Source organism: Camelus bactrianus, chromosome 6 (genome assembly GCF_048773025.1).
Source record: "Camelus bactrianus isolate YW-2024 breed Bactrian camel chromosome 6, ASM4877302v1, whole genome shotgun sequence".
Lineage (NCBI taxonomy): Eukaryota > Metazoa > Chordata > Mammalia > Artiodactyla > Camelidae > Camelus > Camelus bactrianus.
The window spans coordinates 82,415,296-82,429,469 of NC_133544.1; the positions used below are offsets into that span (position 1 = coordinate 82,415,296).

General features: G+C 37.1%; 1 protein-coding gene across 1 annotated transcript in view; it reads left to right on the forward strand.

Moving 5' to 3' along the window:
* UNC13C (unc-13 homolog C) overlaps positions 1 to 14,174 on the forward strand; it is a 639,986-nt gene that overhangs the window by 62,101 nt on the left and 563,711 nt on the right. Inside the window, exon 7 of the mRNA XM_074366154.1 lies at positions 3,965 to 4,068. The gene's annotated coding sequence lies outside the window, so the exon portion shown is untranslated. The remainder of the gene's footprint in view (positions 1 to 3,964; positions 4,069 to 14,174) is intronic.

The window sequence follows — 14,174 nt, forward strand, 5'->3', positions numbered from 1 at the left end:
TTCTCATTTAGCCTACAGAGTTACTTGTCCCCCTGAATAAATTTGCTGCATGTTGCCCTTGAATTTCTTGTCAAATTATTTTACAAAGGCCTTTATTTATGATATGGCTCTTGGAATGTATTTCCTTTCTTTTTCTTTTCTTTTGCAGTTGTAAAATATAATGTTATTTTTTTAATTTAATTTTTGTGTTGAAGTATAGTTGATTTACAATATTGTATTAGTTTCAAGTATATAGCATAGCGATTCAGTATTTTTACAGATTATACTCCATTGTGTTATTACAAGATAAAGGCTATAGTTCTGTGCTGTACGATACATCCTGGCTGCTTATCTATTTTATATATAGTTTGTAGCTCTTAACCCCATACCCCTAACTTGCCCCTCCCCACGGGAAACCGCTAGTTTATTTTCTATATCCATGAGTCTGTTTCTGTTTTGCTCTGTGCATTCATTTGTATTATTTACTTTTGCCCCGCTATTCCTGCCAACCCCTCCCCTCCCTGCATTCTCCAGGCTCCAGTGATACTTAATTGAACTTCCACGCTCGTGTCGTGTTTTGCCGTGTTTATTCTTGCGTTGGAGTTTTCGTACAAGCAAGGAAGGTTACCCCTCCATCCCCTCTGGCCGACTTCTTCTTCTGATTCAGCTTCTGTCTGAGTCTTGAGGAGCATTCCCTGACTCTCCAAGTCTTTGCTGACTGATCACTTCCCTAGCAACCTCTGCTCATTTATATCAGGTTTAATATTCTGTTTTTATGTCTTTGATGTGTTCCTGATAAAGCTATGAGCTCCGGGAGGGCAGGTCTTTGTTTATTGCTGTATTCCAGTTAAGAGCACAGTGCCTGGCACCAAATCGGCGTTTAACAAATATACTTTGAATGAGCATGTGGGTGAAATTGGGAGGGGGCAGCGGATGCCCATGAGACTCTCTAGACCTTAGTTCGGGTCTGAACTTTTGACTTCCAGAAATTGGAAGTACTGGTAACTTGTGGCTTCTGCATGCTTACATAGCATCGTGACTGAAACCAGGTGATACGTCAAGCCTGTTAGCAATGGAAGGCATTAGGGTTAGGACAGTGACGATTAGGGTGGTGAATGCTTGTGTTTTAACTCTTCAACTTGTGGTTATGTATCCCCCCCCCCAAAACATCTGGAAAGGGAAAAAAAGTCTCTGCTACTGGTTTCTACAGCTGGTGGCACTGGGAGTGTTCATGCAGTGGGTGTATGGAGTGGGTGAAGCCATTTAACTCTAGGCCCACATAATGACCTTTTATGCTAAATAATCTTTCCTGTTCAAGATAAAATATCTTTCTTTCTGTAGCCTGACGTGCTTCATATGATCTGAATTATTCATGAGTGTTTCCAGCTTCTGCTTATGTGTGCATTTTCAAGTTCAATATGCATGGACATCTTGGCATAATGTGATGCTAAACTCACTCATTAATACATTGGAGTCTGTTTTCGTAATTCAATAGAAAGTTAAAGCCTTTAGGTTCAAGTACTGAAACTTCCATTGAGTTTCAATGAGGCACCTTCTTAACTGAGCCCTTCTCAAAATTGAACTTTTCAATTGCAATACTATGTTTTAAAATGAAGGCTTGAAGCTTTGACTCAAGAGTATGTTTATCTTTGTAGGAATGGTGAACAGGCCTGGCAATTCAGCTGCCCCATGTTATTTACGACATTATATGACCAGAATGTTAAGATATTACAAAGATGCTATAGATGTGGATTGATTTCTTCTATAAAAAGCCTCATGTCTCATAGTGCTCACAGAGTAAAGTCAAATGGCAAGAGCAGAGACTGCTGTCAATGTCAGGGCTTTCTGCTTCAAATAGTTTTTTGTTCTAAATGGCAAGTCTGGCCAAGCTTATGTTTTTTTTTGTTGTTGTTTTTTAAATAAAATATGGGAAACAAAGTGGGTTTAGGCTATTACAATTACTCATTCATCTGTCTCATCCTAGAAGCATGTTTTACTATATCTTCAGTTTTGTGTGTGTGTAACTACAAAAACAATATACTAATGGTAAAAACAAAACAACAAACAAATTCAGAGGTAAGATAAAGGAGGCTTCCTGTGATTAGGAAGAGATAAGCACTGTTACCCACTCCACCATTTGATGTCTAGTGGAATGGATGGATGGATGGATGGAGAGAGAGAGATAAATGGAATTCTTGGTGCTTTGAGCAAAAGAGTAAACGGTATTTCTGTAAGTCCAACTATGGCATATATATTCTTCAGGAATCATTGAAGCGATTTATTTCAGGTTTGAATGTTGTCTTGGTTGAAGATCCAACAACTTCAGAGCGGGATGTGTCTTACCTCTGTGGCTACTGAAGGACTGCTCACGCACTAGAGTATAGATATCAGACTGCTAAATCCTTCTGTGCAATAATTTAAATCAGTGGTTGAGTTAGCCTTGTGGATAACTTACTGGATCCCAGAGATTCTGGAAGTGATTTCTGTGGATAATTTAGGAAAATGTCAAGATAAGTTCTCTCTCGGATCATATAGTAACAATGCCTAAAAGTCCAGGTTAAATAAGTGGCTTTAAGATAATTACTGATTTTGATTAGATGAATCATGCAAAAATGTTTCATGTTCTGCAGGTTGTTTATAGCAGAGCTAGAACTGACACCTGCTCTCTTCTACCTCACCCCCACCCCCACCCCGATGTCTCCTGCCCCATCTGTCCCTTTGGTGCCATGTTCCCTCACTGAGGGTGAGAAGAAGCTCTTAGGATCACAGGCTCAGAAAAGACAGCATCTCGTTCAGGGAGGTTTCTGCTCTGAATTTCATAGGATTGCCTAGGGTTCATCCAGCTTGAAACCTAAGTCAATATTCATAGAAATTAAAGAGAAAGGACTTGACTTCCTCAGGGACTAGGACAGGTGATAGAGAGAGGCTAACATGTTTGCAGGGAGAGAGAGAGAGGAAGAAGGAAGAGGAGGGGAGGGAAAAGGAGAGAAGGAGATAGAGGAGGAGTTTGTTCTCTATGTCTGTGAATCTGTTTCTGCTTTGTAAATAAGCTCATTTGTGCCATTAAAATTTTTTTTCACATATGCTTGTACATTTTGATTGTCTTGTAAAAGAAGCATAATAAAAAGTAAAAGAAAAATATTTTAGCAAAAAAAAATTCCTCCATGATTTTAAATAGAATTAATTTTTATCAAATGTGTGTGTGTAAATAGCATTTATGTTAATGTGTATTTACAGTCTCTGCCAGTAAATAATGAACTTGGTGCTTGTGCTTGTAGCTCTCTCAAGTCTCTCTGTGACTTTTTTTGAATTTATATCCTGATTCTTTTTTAAACAAAAATATTATATAAAGGCCATGTACTATAACATATAAGGTATGATAAAAATTTGAATATATTATTATGCTGCAGGTGTGTTTGCACATGTGTAATTTTTCTCTGTTTTGAAGCAACACGTTTTATCAAGGATGACTGGTATTTTTGTTTAAAGCATGTAGTTACTCTACTGAAGTAAAATGGGCAAGTACTGTGCCCACTTTACAGATATGAGATGGTAATCCTTCAAGATTAAATGGTTAAGAAGAGGTGAGGCTGGAATTAAAATTCAGCCCCTCTGAGAGATTTTTCAATGCTCTCCCTTGTATACATTTTTTTTTACTTATCTTTTTTTAGTTTTTGGTATAACCACCCAAAGAGAGGACCAGGACCAAAGCCAAGAACAGAAAGGGTTTGCAAACGGCATAGTGAGAACTCTAGATGAAGAATAATTTTACTCAGATCTGAGAACTAGAAAGCTGGCTGAAAAACTGTATTATAAAAAATCGAAGAAACTGGATGGCAGATCAGTGTTTATCCAGAGTAAACTTTATTGACCAATTACTTAAATTTCAAAGAAGTTAATTTGTGTTCTAGCAGCTTAGCAATTGTTTTTTTGAAGAGCTGAAGAAATAGCCTAGTAATGTTTGAACCCCACGTTTGGTTTACAGAGAGGATGGTGTGCAGTGCTTTGGTGACAGCTTCAAAGGACTTTAGCTTCAAGAAGCTTCTTTGAGATCAGCTGGGGGCTCTCCTGGGACCAAATCCTGATCAGGTAACCCAGTCTTCTCTTGGAATGAGATTTCTAACAGGAATTAACCATTATCTTCTCTTTAAAAGCAAACTGTGTTATCCTCCTTTCTTTACGGAAATTATCACAAAAGAAGGGCTTGAGAGAGATTTGTTTAGCTTAAGACATTGCAGTAGATAATAAAATAAGACGTGGGTGATTGCTCACTGTCCCCTCCAAAACTTTTGCTTCTCACTCTCCTTAGACAATACCCAAGTGGGTTTTAGGATAACACTGGCTTGGCTTAATGTTCATGGATAAAAGAAGGAGCCTGTGAGTCAGTCTAAATTTGGATGGCGATAAAGAAATATATCAAGAGAGAAAAGGAACTTGGGGCTGAATTGGAAGTGGAATAGGAAAGAAGCAATCCTTCCCCTGTATCGCCCCAAGTGATGTTGGCCTTGTCAAATGCATCATAGCTTGAGTCAAGTTGCTGCGGTGTTTGGACTATATATAGCAAGAAATAAGCCCATTCATTAAGGGCTGCTTTGACTTCTCTAAGCCGGTTGGAAAAGTTGAGAGAGAGAGAGAGAGAGAAACGGAGAGGGAGGGGGAGAGAGAGAGAGACAGAGAGACAGAGACAGAGTGTGTGTGTGTGTTTGTAAATTTAAATCTAGTTGGTTCTGTTTGTTTTGCTCTGTGAAGAAGGACAAATGGAACTTATGAGTGTCTGAGTTTTTCTGAGCCTCCAAGTTGCCATGCTGGTTGGAGGGATAGCTGCTTAGCCACCTTTCCTTGGTTAAGGAATGCAGGGGTTGAAAATTGCATCTAAGTCTGTGAAAGGTACCTTATCCCTATCCCATTGTCAAAGTGGTCATTTTAAATATCTTAAAGTTAAAAAGCTTTATTATGTAATGGGGCCATAGCTTTTGATGTGAAGACATTTGCCATCAAATCCATGTACATTTTAAAGAAGCTTTGCTCAGCCATATATCACTTTCAGCCACTTTAAGCCAGATTAACATGAAGGAGAGGAATGGAATGAGCATCCTTCAGAGAATGAACAGTCGTCAACCTCGATCCCCTTCCCAGTCTCAGTTTAATTATCCAGTGCTGGGCGTCTGACTTAAACCGCCACTCAGAGCTTTTAACCACCTGACTGGGAAGATCTTTAGTCAGTTTTCTCTTCTTGTGGAAATTGTGTTTGAAAGTTTGATTTTGTCACTTGCAGTCAGAGTCCTGATCAATACATGTATCCATTTTGGGAGTATTAAGAGGGCTTATGTTCTCAAAAATCTTTCAGTGGCTTCCAACAAGTGGATTATTCCTACATTAGAATAATAACAACAACAACAGTAATAGTAATTAGAATGGATTATTCATTACATAAAACCATAAAGGATCATGCTAAAATGCAAATATTATTGAAAATCATCCATCCAGCCTCTACTCTGTGATCCCTTTGACTCTAACTATATTTCTGTTATCTTATCAGCAACTTCTTTGAGTCTTGATAGAAAAGTCACCACAGGTCACAGTATGAAGGAAAAGAAAGGCCAGAAACAAACATCATAGGAGGCAGAGATAATACATTTTTGGTTTGAAGATGCCCAGAGTATGCGTGGTTGTGGGGAGTCAACGTCAGTAAAAAGGATGTAAATCATACTAAGCTCTGAGGGTTCTGTGAAGATTAATTGGAATTATCCACTTAAGATGTTGGATATGGTCCCTAAATTCTTATTGTCTGATCAGCAAATGTTAGCTATTGCTCATATAGTAAAAGTATGAAAATATTAAAACATAATTGAATATGTTTTTGATTTGTGAGCTACTTCAAAATTTTCAAATATTCCATGGCTGTTAGATATTTTATTGCACAGTTTTATATAAACTAATGGTATTATCCTTGAAATTTGCAAGTCTAAAAATTATTTTATAGTACTTATAATAATTTTGTACATACTGAGGTTTTCATATTGTAATCTTTAGTCATGATACTTCATGTGACTCAGCATCATTATTTCTATTTGTGTTTGTGTGTCTGTGTATAACTAATTTTATAATCTATCAGACATAAATGTCTCATGATGCAAAGTCAGAATTATTCATATTGGTTAAGTCTTGATGACTTGTATGGCCCTTTGAAAAAAGACATTTCAACACTTTTTTTCACACTTCAGCACTTTTCTACCATTTGGTAGGATAGCAGAGCTAATTGAAACATAATTTACATTTATTTTAAGTGGATTTGCTGGTGATGACCCACTCTCTTCCCAAAACTTTGTCAAGTCCATATACCAAAAAAACAGTTTTGGTGGGGAGGTGAGTATAATAATATTCCTGAGGTTGTGATTTATGAGTTGGCATGCTCTCTACGGAGGTTATTAAGGATTAAATAGTTGGACAGCCTTTGGAATAATACCATTCTCCACTGGTGATTATGTTGCTTTAAAGAAATATAGACACTTCTGATCATCTTTTTTAATATCCAGTTAATCTGGGAAGAGCTACAACATATCTAAGAAGAGCAATCTTGCAGGAAAATATGTAATCAAGAGCCAGCAATTGACTTTTTTTAAATTTAAAATATCACAAATTTATTATCTTACATAGATGACCTTGGAAAAGGGCAAAGCAGCTGGTGGTGGATGTGGGTCTCAGGCTGTAACCTTGGGAGCCTCAAAAATGGAAAATTGGTTTCTTTTCACTTCTGACATCAAACATCATTGCTGTTTGCTTTGCAATAGTTCCCCTTGACATCAGTCATAGCCCTGCGAGGGCTGACAACTAGAACACATTTCTCAGGTTTTTGGGTAGAGTCTCAAGCAAAATACAATTCTTAAAAGATAACTGTCTTTGTTGCATCAAATTCAAGAGTTACTTTAATTTTCTTAACCCAAAAGGAGGGAGCCAAATGCCATTTCAGGTCTATCACAGGTCCTCTTGTAGAAATGTTGGTAAAGCAGTTAAATGCACAAATGACAGAAATGATAGATATTGGTTCCATTATTGCTATTTTATGCAGACAGAATATGTTTTCTCAAGATTAGATTTTTACGACAGATTTTTTTTTTAGTCATAATACAGAACTGTTATTTGCCAAAGAAGTTATATTTGTTTTTGGCTGTGGCAGAAATCTCAGAGGAAGAATTCCCAGGCTCCGTTTTACTTTTAAGAAGTACATAAACCTGAAGAGTACATTTTTTCTTTCAAAACAGGTTTTGTTTTGACTTTGAAAGCCTCAGACTTCCATAAAACATTATAATATTTGGAATAATTGTGTAAAATATTTCAGGGTATTGGTATTTATCTTTTTTTTCATAATTCTGTGCAAAAAATCCTAGGGAAAGTCTGAGGATAGATTTATTGAATTTTCTCTCTATTGTTTCCAGTTTTCTAAGTTGTCTTGATGCAGAGGTCTGGAGGAAACACTTTGGGTCCTGTTCACAGCTGAGCTGGGTGTCCATGAGGCCAGTCAAGACCATCATTGCTCTTACAATGGTTAATAACAGAGGATAGCACAGAGCTTAAGGCAGGAAGGGATGGTCCAAATCAACTACATAATCCTGTCCTTTTTTCAGGAAACTGAGGGGCAGGGAGACAAAGGGACCTGTCAAGGTCATGTGATCGCTAGTGTCAGACCTGGGATCCAGGCAGACTTGCTCTCATATTCTCAGTCATTTCCCAGGATCCTTTTACTTCATTCTGGACTTGCTTCCATTCCATTCCTTCTAACTGGTCCCTGGCTTTGACCAGGCCACAGTTTTGGCCTCAGTCCTGCCATTTTGTTATATTGTCTGAATGGGATTTCCCCACCTGGAGCCTTGGCACCCCCTGAGTGGTTTTGACTTGGACGGAGCCCTCCAGAGGTTTTATTTCCAGACAACCCTGAGGACTCCCTCTCCACCTGTTGGCATTTATCACTGCTGCTGCTGTCCTGCTCCCAACATGACCACAATGCATTCAGCCCCTCCTCTCTGTCAGGCATTGTGCTTAGCACCTTCCAAAAAAAACAAGCTCATGAACTCCACACAACAGCTCTTGAAGGTGGGTATTTTACCACCTGGCAGTAGAGGAAATCAAAGCTCAGAGAAGTTAAACCATGTCCTCATCTTAGATTGCTGAGTGTCAGCTGAGGTTAAAACTCAGGAATGTCCAAATCCCATTCTCTTTACACAACACCCTTCAGTCCTAGTGTGAACTGCTTAAAGCTTGAATTTTAGTAATAAATCATTGTAAATTGCACTGCTTGGGCACTCCAGTTCCCACTGATTTGCTCTGTCAAATATCTGTAACACATGAGTCTTCCCTCTTTGGGCTCATCTGCTAGGTGCTAGGACGTCCCTGCTTGATGTGTTTCAGACTCTGTGTTTGGAATTCTGTTGTTTTCTGGATGTGGGAATGGGAACCGTTAAATATCACTCTATTGGCTGAAATAGTCACTCCTTTTGGCTGAAACAGTAACTTCCTGATTGAAACTCCAGCTAGAAACAGACCCACCAATGGCAAGATCATATAATGCCCTGGTACCTTTGATGTAACAAACATTCCCATCGTCTTCCCTACTCCCATTTCTGTAGCTCAAGGGACAAATTCCCTGTTAAATCATCTCACATTCACTGTCATGGTCAGAAGAAGTCAATTGTAGCCTTTGTTCCAATAGCTGCCAAAGGTATTGGTGTCTTGTTAGCTAAAATGAGTTGCATCTACCCACCTTGCCTTACCTTGTTGGCGGCTCCTTAGATAGAAAAATACTTAGAATGTGCTCAAGTGGCAGCCTTACATTATGTATTTCCTGGTAGGATGCTTCATTGCAAGAATGGAAAAATAGTCATTAATTGAGTCTTACTATATGCATATAAATAAGCTAAAAATGTTCCAATGTATCACTTCAATTTCTCCCCACAGTAATTGTGTGAAGTATGGAATTTTATTCTCATTTTAGAGAGACATTAAATCACTTATTCAAAATCACACAATTAGAAATGGGTGCTGTTGGCATTTGAATCTAGGTGAGACGGACTCTGTATATCACTAGGCTACCTCTGAAGACTCCAGAGTCCTGGGGACCCGGCCTCTGTCATTCTGTCTGTCATTACTCTCATCCTATGAGAGTTAGACAGGGACCCTGGCTTCAGAAATTCTAATCAGAATCTTCACTTACCTTTGAATTCTTTTATCCCTGTTTATCAAAGAGTGGTGATTTACATTACTCTGAATTAAAAATCTGTAGCTTCCTATAGTTTCCATTTTTTTCACTGTACTCAGTGGCTGGACATGTTTTTGGTGAAGAACGATGCTCCCTGCTGTGGCGAGCCCCTGGTGTGTGTGGGAGCTGACACTTCTCCATTGGCACAGAGCCAGTAGCTTCTTCCTGGTTTGATGAAAAACCAAGGTAATACCTGTTTTATCTATGTGCTGAGTCCCAAGGGGAAAAAATCCAGCTGACTAATTCTTCTTTCTTTGAATTGGTAGCTCCAAACCTGACTTGAAAGAGAATTCTAATTCAAACTATTGTGCTCTCTCAGCCTCTCTCCTCCTCCCCTCCCGACTCCCTCCTGCTTTCCTCCCCTATGGCTAGTTCTACCCAGACCTCAGGCCCACACGGCCAGTGTGCTCCCAGTCTTCTTTTTAAAAGACATTTCTTTCTATGAAGCTGAAGATAAACTATATAATATTTATATTTACATATATATAAATAATCCAGGTCACCTTTGTAAACTTGGATTTCTTTTTCTGAAAAGCAAGGTTAGACTGAAAATATTACAGGATTCAATATGTTTCTCAAGCTGGTTAAAATAATTGAATCTTAATGAACAGTTTATTAACTCTGTGTAAAATTTCAGCAGTGGCCTCACCAGCCACAAGGTACCACCTCTGTCCACAAGTGTGAGGCAGGGATTTGTTGCCATTCCTCTCAGTTTCTATCAGTGCAGAGCATCCTTCTGTCCACTTCCTGTTCATGGACATCCCATTCTCTTGACAATCCCTTTATTTGTTTCTCAGTCACCTATTGGTTCTCTTTGCTTATACCCTCAGGGGCTGGCCAGGAGCTTCTGCTCCAGACTTCCCCTGACTGACTCCCTGCCTAAAGCTGGTCCTGACCAAGCTTGTTGCAGATTTCACCAACCTTACTCAGTTTAACCAATGTTTGTTTAGTGCTGGCAATATGCAAGCCTGCGTTGGTTGCTGCGTTTCCATTCTAGGAATACAACCTCACTCAGGAGAAAGTTTTGTAGAAAGAAAACCTAAAGTAATTTTATTAATCCTTCTCCCCTTTTGAAGGTCTTTTATATTTTTCTCAATAACCAAATAAAAATAACCTAAAAGATAGGCTTTCTTCTATATTATTAAGAATCTTGATAAGAAAATATGTATATGTATGACATGTGACTTATATAGTTTAAGGCTTACAAAAAGAAGAAATACAGTTATCTGCTGGGTTCTACATTTTGTACATTGTTTTCAAGAGTATCCATGTCTCAGTCATGAGGATTAGAATTCTAAAAAACTTCCATTTTGTGTTTAGAGAATTTGATAAGACATTAAAAAAAACAGTTGGATAATTGAGGTTACATATGAATTATGAACATATTTATTAATATAATTTATGGTCTTTAAAGTAATACAGTAAAGACAGCATATTAAATAAAGAGGAAGTCAATAGTTTACATATCTTAAATTAGTAGTAATGGGTAATAAACCATTCCTTGCTCAAAGAAACCTGCTTTAGGATTTTACTCCTCCAAGTTTTAAATGAGATACTTACTAACTTGTTTAGCTTTGTTGTTTATAATATGCGATTATTCTCCTGTACTGGTATTTTTCTAAAAGCTGTGGAGTGGAATTGTTGACTCTTGCCTTCTGGGTCCCACAGTGATTCCAGAAACACAGAGTAATAAATGACTAAGATGAAACAAATAAATAAAACATTTGGAATTCTTTAGCACAGCTAAGTAAGCATCTCTCAACCCTGATACATTATTCACTCCTAGGTCTTTTACTGACCACTTTAGGCCAAAGCACATAGTGGAAGCTCTTCTTTCATGTCTCTTTCTTCTCTCCTAAAAGATCCTTAAACAGAATTTTAAAGCTCAGGGTTACTGTCCCTCAGATTTCTTAATGTCTCATTGGCAGTATTACATCCCCTCCCCCCCCATTCAGTTCAATGTCACTTCTTATATGAAAACATTGTGAACTACCCATTCAAATTTGGAAATTCCCTTTATGGAATCCCACTTATCTTATTCTTACTTCTGGTGCAGTTACCTTGGTAGTTATCCTGTTCATCTTCCTTATGTTATAAGCTTTTCAAGCACTGTGCTTCTTCATCTTGTTTATCCAGCAGCATCTGTTGAGGATGTTGCAGGCAGTGGCTATTTAAGAAACACTGGCCGAAAGAATTATAGAGTTACTGTTTAGTACCATTGTATTAGCAATGGAAAGTCAATATTTATTGTTCAGAAAATAATGAGCAAAGTATGCCCTTTCTCTAATGTGTGATTGCTTCTTTTCGATTTCATGATATATTAGATTGATCCATATTCACTTGCTATTTTTGTATTTCAAAAATTGACAAAAGTTGAAAATTTCATTGACAATTTCATTTTCTTCAACTTATGCTATTAAAATTTCCTTTTTTCAATGTTTTATAGGCATTTATGTATCTTTTGGACACTCAGATATAGCAACTATTAATTTTTTGGATTCCAAGAAAATTTTTATAGTACAGAATCTAATTTGTGAGCATTCATACCAGTGTATCTGAACACTTTTTTTCCTTTTACTTTTTTCTAAATAAGCTGTATCTCTTTATAGTGATAAAGTTAATTTGTCCTCAAAATTTCAAAAGCATACAAGATTTTACGTGAATAGAAGCATTTTTTTCTGAAGAGTTTCAAAGTCAGTAATCTTTGTTTTGTTTTTGTTTTTATTCATTTTTTTTATTGAAGTATGGTTGATTTACACTGTTGTGTTTGTTTCTGGTGTACAGCATGGTAATTCAGTTATACATACATTTATATTCTTTTTCATATACTAAATACTTTTTCATTATAGATTATTACAAGCTATGAATATAGTTCTCTGTGCTACACAGTAAGGCCTTGTTGTTTTTCTACTTTGTATATAGTCGTTTGTTGTTTTCATTCATTTAAAAAAATTGTTTAGGGTATATGGAGAGAATGGACTTGTTCCCATTCAGTTATGTTTTCCCCTTTTGTGTACATTAGAAATTTATTTGGGAAAAAATGTATGGATATTGGAGTTTTGTCCCTTTCCAGTTTGACATGGAATCTCTTTCGTCAATCTTAAGCTTCGTATATTACAAACCGAACCACTGATCTGCCCCTCCCCAAAACCTTCCTTATCTCAACTGATGACAACTTCATTTTTCCAACTGACCAGGCTGAAAAACATGGGATCATTACTGGATCCCCTTTCATTCACATTCCACATCTGCTCAATCAGAAATTCTCCTTGGACTCTATCTTCACTTCCCCTTCTCCCACCCTCGCTCCGTCCACCATTATTTCTTATCTGCGTTACTACAGTGGCTGCCAGTAAAATCTCCTTGCTTCTCTTCTTGTTCATTTATTTCCTATTCTCAAAATGTAGTCAGAGTAAAGCTTTTAAGACATGAGTCCGGTTATGTTACTCTTTTGCTCAAAACCTTACCATGGCTCTTCATTTCAGTCAGAGTGGAAGCCAGAGTCCTTACCATAATCTACAAGATTCGGAATGATCTACCCCCTCCTCCTGCAGCCCTCTCTTACTATACACTTGTTTCATTCTGTTTCACCTCTCAACCTTCCTGCCACCACTTGAACACGCCCAGCGCTCTCCCATGGAGGGCAAAAATCCAAACAGGGTCCTCACACAGAAGTGAGTGCTCAATTAATATTTGTTGAATTAAATTGAATTGAAGTTATTTTCAGTTGGTAGCTATTATGATAAGATTTAGGACTTGGGAATTATCTCACAGCATCTAACAATACACAAGCTCCTTCCTCTTTCAAATACCTTTTTTAAAAAATTTATTTATTTTATTGTTATTTGGGGAGGGGAGGGAGAGAATTAGGTTTATTCATTTGTTTAATGGCAATACCAAGGATTGAACCCAGGACCTCATGCATGCTAAGCATGTGCTCTACCACTTGAGTTATACCCTCCCCCTCAAATATCTTTTTTTTTTTCCCAGATGATGATGTAGGCTCAGGAGGACTTCCATGGTATATTTTGAAAGATAAGTAAGATTTGGAACAGCATACGTATCTTAATTATTAGAATTACAGACAAGTGTGTTATTTGGAGAATTGACCAATGTAGGAAGACTTTTTTAATTCTATAAAATGATTTGATATAATTGTCCATGATCAAATTAGAGAGTTACAAGGATGGATTTATTTACAGTTATGCCCAGGATACCATCTGCCTATTTTAATTTAGTGGAGAGTTTAAAAAAGATAGATTGTTTGATAAATGCATAGCTACAAGTTTTGATTTTTGTAATTCATTCATAAACATGGTAATTTTGGCAAGTAGCCTGAATGTTAAAACCTTTGTTTTTGACCACTGATAAGTAAATTATAACACTATCTACAAGAATTTGTGAAAGATTTACTATGTTTTTTTGAGTGCCATTTCATAGTAGTAGCAAGTAATTTTATTTTCTCAAAAATCACAGAGCACAGCATCATCTTGGCTTCTTTGATGACCAGTGTAAGAATCTATGTTTATTTTTGCCTATGCTTGAAGTACTTCATATTGGGGTGATGACTTTCTTAATTTATGAATTTATTGTTTCCTGGGGGCACTGTGAGTTATAAATACAAACATTGCATTTAAAGGTTTAATGTTGATGACAAATGATTTGTTCATAACAACTAAGTTTTAATCATTAGAGTATCTTCCAGTTAAGGTGAGCACTCAATTTTTGGTTAAGAATTTTCACTTATAGCCTAAAATGTTGTTTTTTGTTTTTGTTTTTGTTTTTGTTTTTCAATAGGGTCTCTGTAAGGCTTGGGCAATTTTTTTTTTTTAATGACGTGTATCTGACACACAATATTCTATTAGTTTCATGTTTACAACATAGTGATTTGACACTTGTATATCACATCTTCTTTATCCATCTATCCCACAATGATGGACAT